This window comes from Bombina bombina, chromosome 8, assembly GCF_027579735.1.
Source record: "Bombina bombina isolate aBomBom1 chromosome 8, aBomBom1.pri, whole genome shotgun sequence".
In the NCBI taxonomy this organism is placed as follows: domain Eukaryota; kingdom Metazoa; phylum Chordata; class Amphibia; order Anura; family Bombinatoridae; genus Bombina; species Bombina bombina.
The window spans coordinates 4627105-4641719 of NC_069506.1; positions in this window are offsets into that span (position 1 = coordinate 4627105).

Consider the following 14615-nt stretch of genomic DNA (forward strand, 5'->3'; position numbering starts at 1 on the left):
CAGTAACCAGACAGCAGTACACACCGGAGAGCCAGAGCAGTAATCAAGTAAACATACTGACATCAGGAACCAGTAGATCTGTCAGTTACCAGACAGCAGTACAAAGGAGAGAGCCAGAGCAGTAATCAGGTAAAACACTGAGATCAGGAACCAGTAGATCTGTCAGTAACCAGGCAGCAGTACACACTGGAGATCCAGAGCAGTAATCAGGTATAAGACTGAGATCAGGAACCAGTAGATATGCCAGTAACCAGGCAGCAGTACTCAGGAGAGATGCAGAGCAGTAATCAGGTAAAATACTGAGATCAGGAACCAGTAGATCTGCCAGTAAAAAGGCAGCAGTACACAGGAGAGATGCCGAGCAGTTATCAGGTAAAATACTGAAATCAGGAACCAGTAGATCTGTCATTAACCAGGCAGCAGTACACACCGGAGAGCCAGAGCAGTAATCAGGTAAAATACTGAGATCAGGAACCAGTAGATCTGTCAGTAACCAGGCAGCAGTACACACCGGAGAGCCAGAGCAGTAATCAGGTAAAATACTGAGATCAGGAACCAGTAGATCTGTCAGTAACCAGGCAGCAGTACACACTGGAGAGCCAGAGCAGTGATCAGGTAAAATACTGAGATCAGGAACCAGTAGATCTGTCAGTAAACAGGCAGCAGTAGTCACCGGAGAGCCAGAGCAGTAATCAGGTAAAATACTGAGATAAGGAACCAGTAGATCTGTCAGTAAACAGGCAGCAGTACACAGGACAGAGCCAGAGCAGTAATCAGGTAAAATACTGAGATCAGGATCCAGTAGATCTGTCAGTAACCAGGCAGCAGTACACAGGACAGAGCCAGAGCAGTAATCAAGTAAAAAGACTGAGATCAGGAACCAGTAGATTTGTCAGTAACCAGACAGCAGTACACAGGAGAGAGCCAGAGCAGTAATCAGGTAAAATACTGAGATCAGGAACCAGTAGATCTGCCAGTAAGCAGGCAGCAGTACACTCCAGAGAGCCAGAGCAGTAATCAGGTAAAATACTGAGATCAGGAACCAGTAGATCTGCCAGTAAGCAGGCAGCAGTACACTCCAGAGAGCCAGAGCAGTAATCAGGTAAAATACTGAGATCAGGAACCAGTAGATCTGTCAGTAACCAGGCAGCAGTACACACTGGAGATCCAGAGCAGTAATCAGGTAAAATACTGAGATCAGGAACCAGTAGATCCGTCAGTAAACAGGCAGCAGTACACCGGAGAGAGCCAGAGCAGTAATCAGGTAAAATACTGAGATCAGGAACCAGTAGATCTGCCAGTAAGCAGGCAGCAGTACACATGAGAGAGCCAGAGCAGTAATCAGGTAAAATGCTGAGATCAGGAACCAGTAGATCTGCCAGTAACCAGGCAGAAGTACACAGGAGAGAGCCAAAACAGTAATCAGGTAAAATACTAAGATCAGGAACCAGTAGATCTGTCAGTAACCAGGCAGCAGTACACACCGGAGAGCCAGAGCAGTAATCAAGTAAAAATACTGACATCAGGAACCAGTAGATCTGTCAGTTACCAGACAGCAGTACAAAAGAGAGAGCCAGAGCAGTAATCAGGTAAAACACTGAGATCAGGAACCAGTAGATCTGTCAGTAACCAGGCAGCAGTACACACTGGAGATCCAGAGAAGTAATCAGGTAAAATACTGAGATCAGGAACCAGTAGATCTGTCAGTAAACAGGCAGCAGTACACTCACAGGAGAGATGCAGAGCAATAATCAGGTAAAATACTGAGATCAGGAACCAGTAGATCTGCCAGTAACCAGGCAGCAGTACTCAGGAGAGATGCAGAGCAGTAATCAGGTAAAATACTGAGATCAGGAACCAGTAGATCTGCCAGTAAAAAGGCAGCAGTACACAGGAGAGATGCCGAGCAGTTATCAGGTAAAATACTGAAATCAGGAACCAGTAGATCTGTCATTAACCAGGCAGCAGTACACACCGGAGAGCCAGAGCAGTAATCAGGTAAAATACTGAGATCAGGAACCAGTAGATCTGTCAGTAACCAGGCAGCAGTACACACCGGAGAGCCAGAGCAGTAATCAGGTAAAATACTGAGATCAGGAACCAGTAGATCCGTCAGTAACCAGGCAGCAGTACACACTGGAGAGCCAGAGCAGTGATCAGGTAAAATACTGAGATCAGGAACCAGTAGATCTGTCAGTAAACAGGCAGCAGTACACAGGACAGAGCCAGAGCAGTAATCAGGTAAAATACTGAGATAAGGAACCAGTAGATCTGTCAGTAAACAGGCAGCAGTACACAGGACAGAGCCAGAGCAGTAATCAGGTAAAATACCGAGATCAGGAACCAGTAGATCTGCCAGTAAGCAGGCAGCAGTACACAGGAGAGAGCCAGGGCAGTAATCAGGTAAAATACTTGGATCGGGAACCCGTAGATCTGTCAGTAACCAGGCAGCAGTACACAGGAGAGCCAGTGGAGTAATTAGGTAAAATACTTGGATCGGGAACCAGTAGATCTGTCAATAACCAGGCAGCAGTACACAGGAGAGAGCCAGAGCAGTAATCAAGTAAAAAGACTGAGATCAGGAACCAGTAGATCTGTCAGTAACCAGGCAGCAGTACACAGGAGAGAGCCAGAGCAGTAATCAGGTAAAATACTGAGATCAGGAACCAGTAGATTTGTCAGTAACCAGACAGCAGTACACACCGGAGATCCAGAGTAGTAATCAGGTAAAATACTGAGATCAGGAACCAGTAGATCTGTCAGTAACCAGGCAGCAGTACACACCGGAGAGCCAGAGCAGTAATCAGGTAAAATACTGAGATCAGGAACCAGTAGATCCGTCAGTAACCAGGCAGCAGTACACACTGGAGAGCCAGAGCAGTGATCAGGTAAAATACTGAGATCAGGAACCAGTAGATCTGTCAGTAAACAGGCAGCAGTACACAGGACAGAGCCAGAGCAGTAATCAGGTAAAATACTGAGATAAGGAACCAGTAGATCTGTCAGTAAACAGGCAGCAGTACACAGGACAGAGCCAGAGCAGTAATCAGGTAAAATACCGAGATCAGGAACCAGTAGATCTGCCAGTAAGCAGGCAGCAGTACACAGGAGAGAGCCAGGGCAGTAATCAGGTAAAATACTTGGATCGGGAACCCGTAGATCTGTCAGTAACCAGGCAGCAGTACACAGGAGAGCCAGTGGAGTAATTAGGTAAAATACTTGGATCGGGAACCAGTAGATCTGTCAATAACCAGGCAGCAGTACACAGGAGAGAGCCAGAGCAGTAATCAAGTAAAAAGACTGAGATCAGGAACCAGTAGATCTGTCAGTAACCAGGCAGCAGTACACAGGAGAGAGCCAGAGCAGTAATCAGGTAAAATACTGAGATCAGGAACCAGTAGATTTGTCAGTAACCAGACAGCAGTACACACCGGAGATCCAGAGTAGTAATCAGGTAAAATACTGAGATCAGGAATCAGTAGATCTGTCAGTAACCAGGCAGCAGTACACAGGAGAGAGCCAGAGCAATAATCATGTAAAATACTGAAATCAGAAGTGACATGACACAGGGTTGGAAGAGAGTTGAACAGTTCTCCCTCCCACAGGGCATTATTCTCAGAGATCTACCATGGATCCCAGATTATAAAGCAGACAGTTTGGTTATTTCTAACCCAATAGTTAAACAAGCCATAGTTTGCTGGAAAACTATTAGACATTATGTAGATATTGCCCCACATCCATCCCCAATACATTCGATACCGGGTCTGCTTAGAGGCCTCCCGGACTCGCATGGTCCTCAATGGAGACGGTGGAATCTCCTACGAGTGTCTGATCTGTATCAGGGAAACACCCTACAGCCAGCTGCCCTTAATGATCAGGAGAATATTACTCACATTCCCCCATGGTTTCAATTTGAAAGTTTCAGATTGCATAAATTCTTAGCCAGTTGGGGCTTCCCTATGTCAGGATTGAGGGATCCTACCCCATGGGAGCAGAAAAGTAAATCTGGGACACCCTTACAGAGGTCCCTATCCAATCACTACTCTCTAATAATGAAGGAGATATGCGCAGGAGAGGTATGGCAGTTGAGGGCATGGGAGAGAGACTTAAGAATCCAAGTCACCGACAAAGTCTGGGCACAGACAATCCTCCTTACCAAGAAAACATTGCATTGCGCGAATTCACTTGAACTCTATGTCAAAGTCTGCTTCAGATGGCACTACACTCCGCAGAGATTGGCCCAGATGGCCTCTTCTCAGTCGTCCCTATGCTGGAGGGGTTGCGGTCATGTCGGATCAGATCTCCACATTTGGTGGTCATGTCCAGTCTTAGAATGGCTTTGGGAAGGAGTTTTCCAACTTTGCGAATCCGCTGGGTTGTCCATCCCGAGAGTCCCCAAAATGGCCCTCTTGAACATTTTCCCACTTAGATTGCCCAAAGCCCATAAACAATTGGCCATCTTTCTGTTTGCTGCTGCAAAGTTATCGATAGCTAGGATGTGGAAACAAGCAAGTTCACCTTCCCTGACTAGCGTTCAACAGATAGTGGAAACCTATGCTCTAATGGAAAAGGGATTTTACCTCCACTTGGACAAGATGGAGGCATACTGGAGGATATGGGACATATGGGTCTACTAAGCCTATCAACAGAATGGCGACAGTGCTTTCGGGGATGATACCCCAATCTTCCCCTTCCCCTCTGTATGACTACCCCCCACCTTCACTTTAACTGACCTCCCCTCCATACCCCTCCCCCCCCGCTCCCTTTTCTGTTCCATTGCCTGAGACAACATGAGAAAATATTGGAAATGCCGACTTATGGGCACATGTGCTGAGCCTCTTTCTACCCCTCTTACCAGCACGTAATACTGATATAGCGCAACCCACTTAGAATCCCTCATAATTAAGATTGCAGTCCCTGTACTTCAAGGGAATGAAAAATTTATATTAGACTTTTAATGAGGAGATATAGCCTGGATGGAATAGAGGGGTCCAAGTGGATTAAAGAGGCGACTCGATACGGACTGATTTCGTTCTGTTGGGAGCCTCCTAGCTTGGTAGATTGCCCACACGACAAGGTTTGGGTCTATATACTTACACCAAACTACATTGAAGCGTCCAATGACACTAGATAGAACTAAGATTGGTAGTCCAAATACTAGTCACAGGCCAGTAGGTTGTTTTTCTTATTGTTGTTTTTCTTATGTCCATATTTCTTTCATAAAAAAGATACTCTCTGTATATCTTGATGTTCTTAAGAGTCACTGTATCTAAAGAGACATTGTGTTTCATTATGTTTGTAAGCCATTTACTTTAACTTCAATAAAAAAAAATTTGGGGAAAAAAAAATTACTGAGATCAGGAACCAGTAGATCTGTCAATAACCAGGCAGCAGTTCACACCGGAGATCCAGAGCAGTAATCAGGTAAAATACTGAGATCAGGAAGCAGTTTATCTGTCAGTAAACAGGCAGCAGTGCACTGGAGAGAGCCAGAGCAGTAATCAGGTAAAATACTGAGATCAGGAACCAGTAGATCTGCCAGTAACCAGGCAGCAGTACACAGGAGAGAGCCAGAGCAGTAATCAGGTAAAATACTGAGATCAGAAACCAGTAGATCTGCCAGTAAGCAGGCACCAGTACACAGGAGAGAGCCAGAGCAGTAATCAGGTAAAAGACTGAGATCAAGAACCAGTAGATCTGTCAGTAACCAGGCAGCAGTATACAGGAGAGAGCCAGAGCAGTAATCAGGTAAAAGACTGAGATCAGGAACCAGTAGATCTGTCAGTAACCAGGCAGCAGTACACACCGGAGAGCCAGAGCAGTAATCAGGTAAAATACTGAGATCAGGAACCAGTAGATCTGTCCGTAACCAGGCAGCAGTACACAGGAGAGAGCCAGAGCAGTAATCGGGTAAAATACTGAGATCAGGAACCAGTAGATCTGCCAGTAACCAGGCAGCAGTAAACAGGAGAGAGCCAGCGCAGTAATCAGGTAAAAGACTGAGATCAGGAACCAGTAGATCTGTCAGCAACCAGGCAGCAGTACACAGGAGAGCCAGTGCAGTAATCAGGTAAAATACTGAGATCAGGAACCAGTACATCTGTCAGTAACCAGGCAGCAGTACACAGAAGAGAGCCAGAGCAGTAATCAGGTAAAATACTGAGATCAGGAACCAGTAGATCTGTCAGTAACCAGGCAGAAGTTCACACAGGAGAGAGCCAAAGCAGTAATCAGGTAAAATACTGAGATCAGGAACCAGTAGATCTGTCAGTAACCAGACAGCAGTACACAGGAGAGAGCCAGAGCAGTAATCAGGTAAAATACTGAGATCAGAAACCAGTAGATCTGCCAGTAGTGATGTCGCGAACAAAAAATTTTCAGTTCGCAATGGCGAACGCGAACTTCCGCAAATGTTCGCGAACGGGCGAACCAGGGCGAACCGCCATAGACTTCAATAGGCAGGCAAATTTTAAAACCCACAGGGACTCTTTCTGGCCACAATAGTGATGGAAAAGTTGTTTCAAGGGGACTAACACCTGGACTGTGGCATGCCGGAGGGGGATCCATGGCAAAACTCCCATGGAAAATTACATAGTTGATGCAGAGTCTGGTTTTAATCCATAAAGGGCATAAATCACCTAACATTCCTAAATTGTTTGGAATAACGTGCTTTAAAACATCAGGTATGATGTTGTATCGATCAGGTAGTGTAAGGGTTACGCCCGCTTCACAGTGACAGACCAAACTTCCCGTTTAACGCACCGCAATCAACCGCAAACAGTCCATTTGCACAGCCGCAAACTCCCCATTTGCACAAGGTTGGATACCAAGCTAGCCATGTCCCGTTCCTTGTCCTCACTGATGTCATTGAAGGTCTCATCCTCCACCCAGCCACGTACAACACCAAGGGTCCCGAAAGGTGACAACAAACCCCCTGGGACGCCTGCTGTGTTTGGTCTTCCACCTCCCCAAAGCCACCTTCCTCCTCTGACTCCTCTTCTTCAGACTCCTCTCTCTGCATTGCCTCTCTCTGCGTTATTATAAGGTGTGTTAAGTAGTACTATTCCTATCAGTTTAATCCCTGTTACGTCCCCTATCAGGGGACGTGTATATGGCATCGATTTTAGGAACCGGAGATGGAAAAAGATGCTTGGTCGGACCTCCTACTTCAAATTTGTGGTGTGTTAAGTAGTACTATTCCTATCAGTTTAATCCCTGTTATGTGCCTTTTTTTGGTTTGGTTTTTGAAGCCACAGTGCAGTACCAGAGGCCAGAAAAATTAGGCATGTACACATGCCTGAAAAATTAGGTATTGTTGCATCCGCCGCTGCAGCAGGGGCCAGAGAAATTGATGTTTGTTTCCCAGGCAGAAAGTGCCCTAAAACATTGCGGCTTGAACCCTAGTTGGTTGCGGATAAGTCACGCAAGTCATCCGGCATTCAGAGATAAAATACAGCAGCGTGTGGACCATTTTTAGCCCAAGGCAGCTCATCAAGCCTTTTTTAGTTGAATGTATCGCCCACTGTCATTACCTTTGGGATCCATCCCTCATTCATCTTAATAAAGGTGAGGTAATCTAGACTTTTTTGACCTAGGCGACTTCTCTTCTCAGTGACAATACCTCCTGCTGCACTGAAGGTCCTTTGTGACAGGACACTTGAAGCGAGGCAGGCCAGAAGTTCTATCGCAAATTTGGATAGCTCAGGCCACAGGTCAAGCCTGCACACCCAGTAGTCAAGGGGTTCATCGCTCCTCAGAGTGTCGATATCTGCAGTTAAGGCGAGGTAGTCTGCTACCTGTCGGTCGAGTCGTTCTCTGAGGGTGGACCCCGAAAGGGCTGTGGCGATGCGTAGGACTTAAAAAGCTCTGCATGTCCTCTATCAACAACACGTCTGTAAAGCGTCCTGTCCTTGCCGGCGTGACATCACCCTTATACGCTGTGTAAAGCATACTTTTTAATTTATTTTGGAACTGCTGCATCCTTTCCGACTTAACATTTCAGGCACTTTATGCTTATACCGGGGGTCTAGTAGCGTTCTCGTAGTCTAGTAGTTGTTCTCCTTCAGCCTTTTTATACGAGGGTCCCTCAACAGGAACGACAACATGAAAGACCCCATTTGCACAAGGTTGGATGCCGAGCTACTCATGTCTTGTTCCTCATCCTCAGTGATCTCACTGAAGGTATGTTCTTCCCCCCAGCCACGTACAACACCACGGGTACCAGATAGATGACAACGAGCACCCTGGGATGCCTGTTGTGGTTGGTCTTCCTCCTCCTCCTCAAAGCCACATTCCTCCTCTGACTCCTCTTCCTCACAATCCTCTTCCAGCGTTGCCGCAGGTCCAGCAAGCGATGCTGATAAGGCTGTTTCTGGTGGTGATGGTGACCACAACTCTTCCTCTTCACGCTCATCTACGGCCTGATCCAGCACTCTTCGCAGGGCACGCTCCAGGAAGAAAACAAATGGTATGATGTCGCTGATGGTGCCATCGGTGCGACTGACTAGGTTTGTCACCTCCTCAAAAGGACGCATGAGCCTACAGGCATTGCGCATGAGCATCCAGTAACGTGGCAAAAAAATTTCCAGCTCCGCAGAGGCTGTCCTAGCACCCCGGTCATACAAATAGTCGTTAACGGCTTTTTCTTGTTGGAGCAGGCGGTCGAACATTAGGAATGTGGAATTCCAACGTGTTGGGCTGTCGCAAATTAAGCGCCTCAATGGCATGTTGTTTCGCCGCTGGATATCTGAAAAGTGCGCCATGGCCGTGTAGGAACACCTGAAATGGCCACACACCTTCCTGGCCTGCTTCAAGACATCCTGTAAGCCTGGGTACTTATGCACAAAGCGTTGTACGATCAGATTACACACATGTGCCATGCACGGCACATGTGTCAACTTGCCCAAATTCAATGCCGCCAACAAATTTCTTCCATTGTCACAAACCACTTTGCCGATCTCCAGTTGGTACGCAGTCAGCCACTGATCCACCTGTGCATTCAGGGCGGACAGGAGTGCTGGTCCGGTGTGACTCTCTGCTTTCAGGCAAGTCAACCCCAAGACGGCGTGACACTGCCGTATCCGGGATGTGGAATAGTACCTGGGGAGCTGGGGGGGTGCCGTTGATGTGGAGCAAGACACAGCAGCAGAAGAGGACTCAGCCGAGGAGGTTATGGAAGAGGATGGAGTAGGAGGAGTAAAGGAGGTGGCAGCAGGCCTGCCTGCAAGTCGTGGTGGTGTCACCAACTCCTCTGCAGAGCCACACATTCCATGCTTGGCAGCCGTCAGCAGGTTTACCCAATGCGCAGTATAGGTGATATACCTGCCCTGACCATGCTTTGCAGACCAGGTATCAGTGGTCAGATGGACCCTTGCCCCAAACGCTGTGTGCCAGACATGCCATTACTTCCTTTTGCACAATCGAGTACAGGTTGGGGATTGCCTTTTGTGCAAAGAAATTTCGTCCGGGTACCTTCCACTGCGGTGTCCCAATAGCTACAAATTTTTGGAACACCTCAGACTCCACCAGCTTGTATGGTAAAAGCTGGTGGGCTAAGAGTTCAGACAAGCCAGCTGTCAGATACCGGGCAAGGGGGTGACTTTGTGACATTGGCTTCTAACGCTCAAACATGTCCTCATGTGTTGATCCCATAGGCATTTGTGATGTGCGATCATGTGCCTTCGCAAAGCCGTTGTACCTAGGTGGGTGTTGGACTTCCCATGACTCAGTTTCTTTTGGCACAGGTTGCAAATGGCATCGCTGTTGTCAGAGGCAGACACACAAAAAAAATGCCACACTGCTGAGCTCTGCAATGACGGCATTCTGGTGGTGGCAACAGCATGCGTTGATTGACGTGCTGTCTGGCTGACCCCGGGTGCCGATGCATGCTGTCTGACTGTGCCACTAGCTCCTTGCTACGAACCCTGCTTCCAACTCGTCTCCTCCTCCTCTCTGTCTCCCCATCTGAACTTTCACCTGTTCTTCTAGCGGGCACCCACGTGACTTCCACGGACACATCGTCATCATCAACCGCTTCACTTGTATATGACAACTCAGCAAAGGAAGCAGCAGCAGGTAAAACATCATCATCATCACACCGTACATCCATGTGTGTAATGCTGACTGACTGAGACATATCCCTGTTATCTACATCCTCTGGCAATAATGGTTGCGCATCACTCATTTCTTCCAACTGATGTGTAAATAACTCCTCTGACAGATCGAGTGAAGCGGCTGTGGTGCTAGTGTTGGTGGTGGCGGCAGGCGGGCGAGTGGTAACTTGAGAGGTGCCCGATGCTAAGCTGGAGGAGGATAGTGCGTCAAGGTTCCGAGCGGAAGCTGTAGAAGATTGGGTGTCCTGTGTTAGCCAGTCAACTATGTCCTCAGAGTCAGAACTTTTCGAGTTCAGGGTACGTGGCCTCTGAACACTGGGCATTATTCTAGGGCCAAAGGGAATCACAGCACCACGAACACGATGGCCCCTGCGGGGTGGCCTGCCTCTGCCTGTCATTTTTTTTTTCGATTAGTGGTACTATGCGTGCAAGCTACTGTGACAACAGATATGAGTGGCACTGTGCACTGGCAGAAGTTGGCAGAGTAGACGCTGTAGGCCTGACACACACGCTTGCAGACAACTAACTGCTATTCAATCTATTACAGTCAAAAAAATGTTTTATTTTTTTTTAAATGTACACTACTGTTACACCAGATATGAGTTGCACTGGTGTGACACTGTGCCCTGGCAGGCCCTGAAACGCACACGCGTGAAGGAAACTGATTGCTATTATTTCACAGTCAAAAAAGTGTTGTTTTTTTTAAATGTACACTATTGTTACACCAGATATGAGTTGCACTGGGGTGACACTGTGCCCTGGCAGGCACTGAAACGCACACATGTGAAGGAAACTGACTGCTATTATTTCACAGTCAAAAAAGTATTGTTTTTTTTAAATGTACACTACTGTTACACCAGATATGAGTTGCACTGGGGTGACACTGTGCCCTGGCAGGCAGGCACTGAAACGCACACGTGTTAGGGAAACTGACTGCTATTATTTCACAGTCAAAAAAAGTGTTGTTTTTTTTAAATGTACACTACTGTTACACCAGATATGAGTGGTGGCACTGGGGTGACACTGTGCTCTGGCAGGCACTGAAACGCACACGTGTGAAGGAAACTGACTGCTATTATTTCACAGTCAAAAAAGTGTTGTTTTTTTAAATGTACACTACTGTTACAACAGATATGAGTGGTGGCACTGGGGTGACACTGTGCCCTGGCAGGCACTGAAATACGCATGTGTGAAGGAAACTGACTGCTATTATTTCACAGTCAAAAAAGTGTTTTTTTTTTTTTAATGTACACTACTGTTACACCAGATATGAGTTGCACTGGTGTGACACTGTGCCCTGGCAGGCACTGAAACGCACACGTGTGAAGGAAACTGACTGCTATTATTTCACAGTCAAAAAAGTGTTTTTTTTTTTAAATATACACTACTGTTACAACAGATATGAGTGGTGGCACTGGGGTGACACTGTGCCCTGGCAAGCAGGCACTGAAACGCACACGTGTGAAGGAAACTGACTGCTATTATTTCACAGTCAAAAAAGTGTTGTTGTTTTTTTTAAATGTACACTACTGTTACACCAGATATGAGTTGCACTGGGGTGACACTGTGCCCTGGCAGGCACTGAAACGCACACGTGTGAAGGAAACTGACTGCTATTATTTCACAGTCAAAAAAGTGTTTTTTTTTTTAAATATACACTACTGTTACAACAGATATGAGTGGTGGCACTGGGGTGACACTGTGCCCTGGCAAGCAGGCACTGAAACGCACACGTGTGAAGGAAACTGACTGCTATTATTTCACAGTCAAAAAAGTGTTGTTGTTTTTTTTAAATGTACACTACTGTTACACCAGATATGAGTTGCACTGGGGTGACACTGTGCCCTGGCAGGCACTGAAACGCACACGTGTGAAGGAAACTGACTGCTATTATTTCACAGTCAAAAAAGTGTTGTTGTTTTTTAAATCTACACTACTGTTACACCAGATATGAGTGGTGGCACTGGGCAAGTGGGCACAGTATACGCTGTGAGCCTGACACACATGCTGGCAGGCAGGCTACTGCAAATAGATTACACAGGAAAAAAAAAAAGTAGATTGATGTTCTAGCCCTAAAAAGGGCTTTTTTGGGGTGCTGTCCTTACAGCAGAGATCAGATGAGTCCTTCAGGACTGTAGTGGACACTGTATACACTAGCCTAGCTATCGATTTCCCTATTAAATCAGCAGCAGCTACACTGTCCCTCCTCTCACTAAGAATGCAGCTTCCGAATTAATCTAAAATGGATGCTGTCCAGGAGGTGGGAGGGTCTGGGAGGGAGGGTCTGCTGCTGATTGGCTGGAATGTGTCTGCTGACTGTGAGGTACAGGGTCAAAGTTTACTCAATGATAACGAATAGGGGGCGGACCGAACATCGCATATGTTCACCTGCCGCGGCGAACGCGAACAAGCTATGTTCACCGGGAGCTATTCACTGGCGAACTATATGCGACATCACTATCTGCCAGTAACCAGGCAGCAGTACACAGGAGAGAGCCAGAGCAGTAATCAGGTATAAGACTGAGATCAGGAACCAGTAGATCTGTCAGTAACCAGGCAGCAGTACACAGAAGAGACCCAGAGCAGTAATCAGGTAAAATACTGAGATCAGGAACAGTAGATCTGTCAGTAACCAGGCAGCAGTACACAGGAGAGATGCAGAGCAGTAATCAGGTAAAATACTGAGATCAGGAACCAGTAGATCTGTCAGTAACCAGGCAGCAGTACACAGGAGAGCCAGAGCAGTAATCAGGTAAAATACTGAGATAAGGAACCAGTAGATCTGTCAGTAACCAGGCAGCAGTACACAGGAGAGATGCAGAGCAGTAATCAGGTAAAATACTGAGATCAGGAACCAGTAGATCTGTCAGTAACCAGGCAGCAGTACACATGAGAGATGCAGAGCAGTAATCAGATAAAATACTGAGATCAGGAACCAGTAGATCTGCCAGTAACCAGGCAGCAGTACACAGGAGAGACCCAGAGCAGTTATCAGATAAAAGGCTGAGATCAGGAACCAGTAGATCTGTCAGTAACCAGACAGCAGTACACAGGAGAGAGCCAGAGCAGTTATCAGATAAAATACTGAGATAAGGAACCAGTAGTTCTGCCAGTAAGCAGGCAGCAGTACTCATGAGAGATGCAGAGCAGTAATCAGGTAAAATACTGAGATCAGGAACCAGTAGATCTGCCAGTAACCAGGCAGCAGTACACAGGAGAGACCCAGAGCAGTTATCAGATAAAATACTGAGATAAGGAACCAGTAGTTCTGCCAGTAAGCAGGCAGCAGTACTCAGGAGAGAGCCAGAGCAGTTATCAGATAAAATACTGAGATCAGGAACCAGTAGATCCGTCAGTAACCAGGCAGCAGTACTCATGAGAGATGCAGAGCAGTAATCAGGTAAAATACTGAGATCAGGAACCAGTAGATCTGTCAGTAACAAGGCAGCAGTACACACCGGAGATCCAGAGCAGTAATCAGGTAAAATACTGAGATCAGGAACCAGTAGATCTGTCAGTAACCAGGCAGCAGTACACATGAGAGAGCCAGAGCAGTTATCAGATAAAATACTGAGATCAGGAACCAGTAGATCCGTCAGTAACCAGGCAGCAGTACTCATGAGAGATGCAGAGCAGTAATCAGGTAAAATACTGAGATCAGGAACCAGTAGATCTGTCAGTAACCAGGCAGCAGTACTCATGAGAGATGCAGAGCAGTAATCAGGTAAAATACTGAGATCAGGAACCAGTAGATCTGTCAGTAACCAAGCAGCAGTACACAGGAGAGATGCAGAGCAGTAATCAGGTTAATACTGAGATCAGGAACCAGTAGATCTGTCAGTAACCAGGCAGCAGTACACAGGAGAGATGCAGAGCAGTAATCAGGTAAAATACTGAGATCAGGAACCAGTAGATCTGTCAGTAACCAGGCAGCAGTACACAGGAGAGAGCCAGAGCAGTAATCAGATAAAAGACTGAGATTAGGAACCAGTAGATCCGTCAGTAACCAGGCAGCAGTTCACACAGGAGAGAGCCAGAGCAGTAATCAGGTAAAATACTGAAATCAGGAACCAGTAGATCTGTCAGTAACCAGGCAGCAGTACACATTGTAATAGTTTAATACCGAGTTACAAATATTAGTAACCAGGTTATCGGGAAAGATCAGGCAAAGGAACAAGAGGTAATGCAATAATTATAGTCCATTAACCAGTCTAAGGTTAGACCAGAAGGGAGATCTAGAAGACTAGGATCATAACATAAACAAGCACCAAATACAGGTTTCAGAATTGATGGCTCCCTGACCTTTCTTGGGGCTTTGTGTAGCAGCATCAGTTCTACTGCACATTCTTTAGATAACATCCTCAGCCTTCCTACCCGCTCATGTGGATAGAACCAGCACCATATTTGTCTGATTCTGAGTATGGCTACAACCAGTAATCTCAATAGTGCAGGCTGAGGCTGAATGGGCTCATTGTATTAATGAATCTGTGCCAATGATTGTTA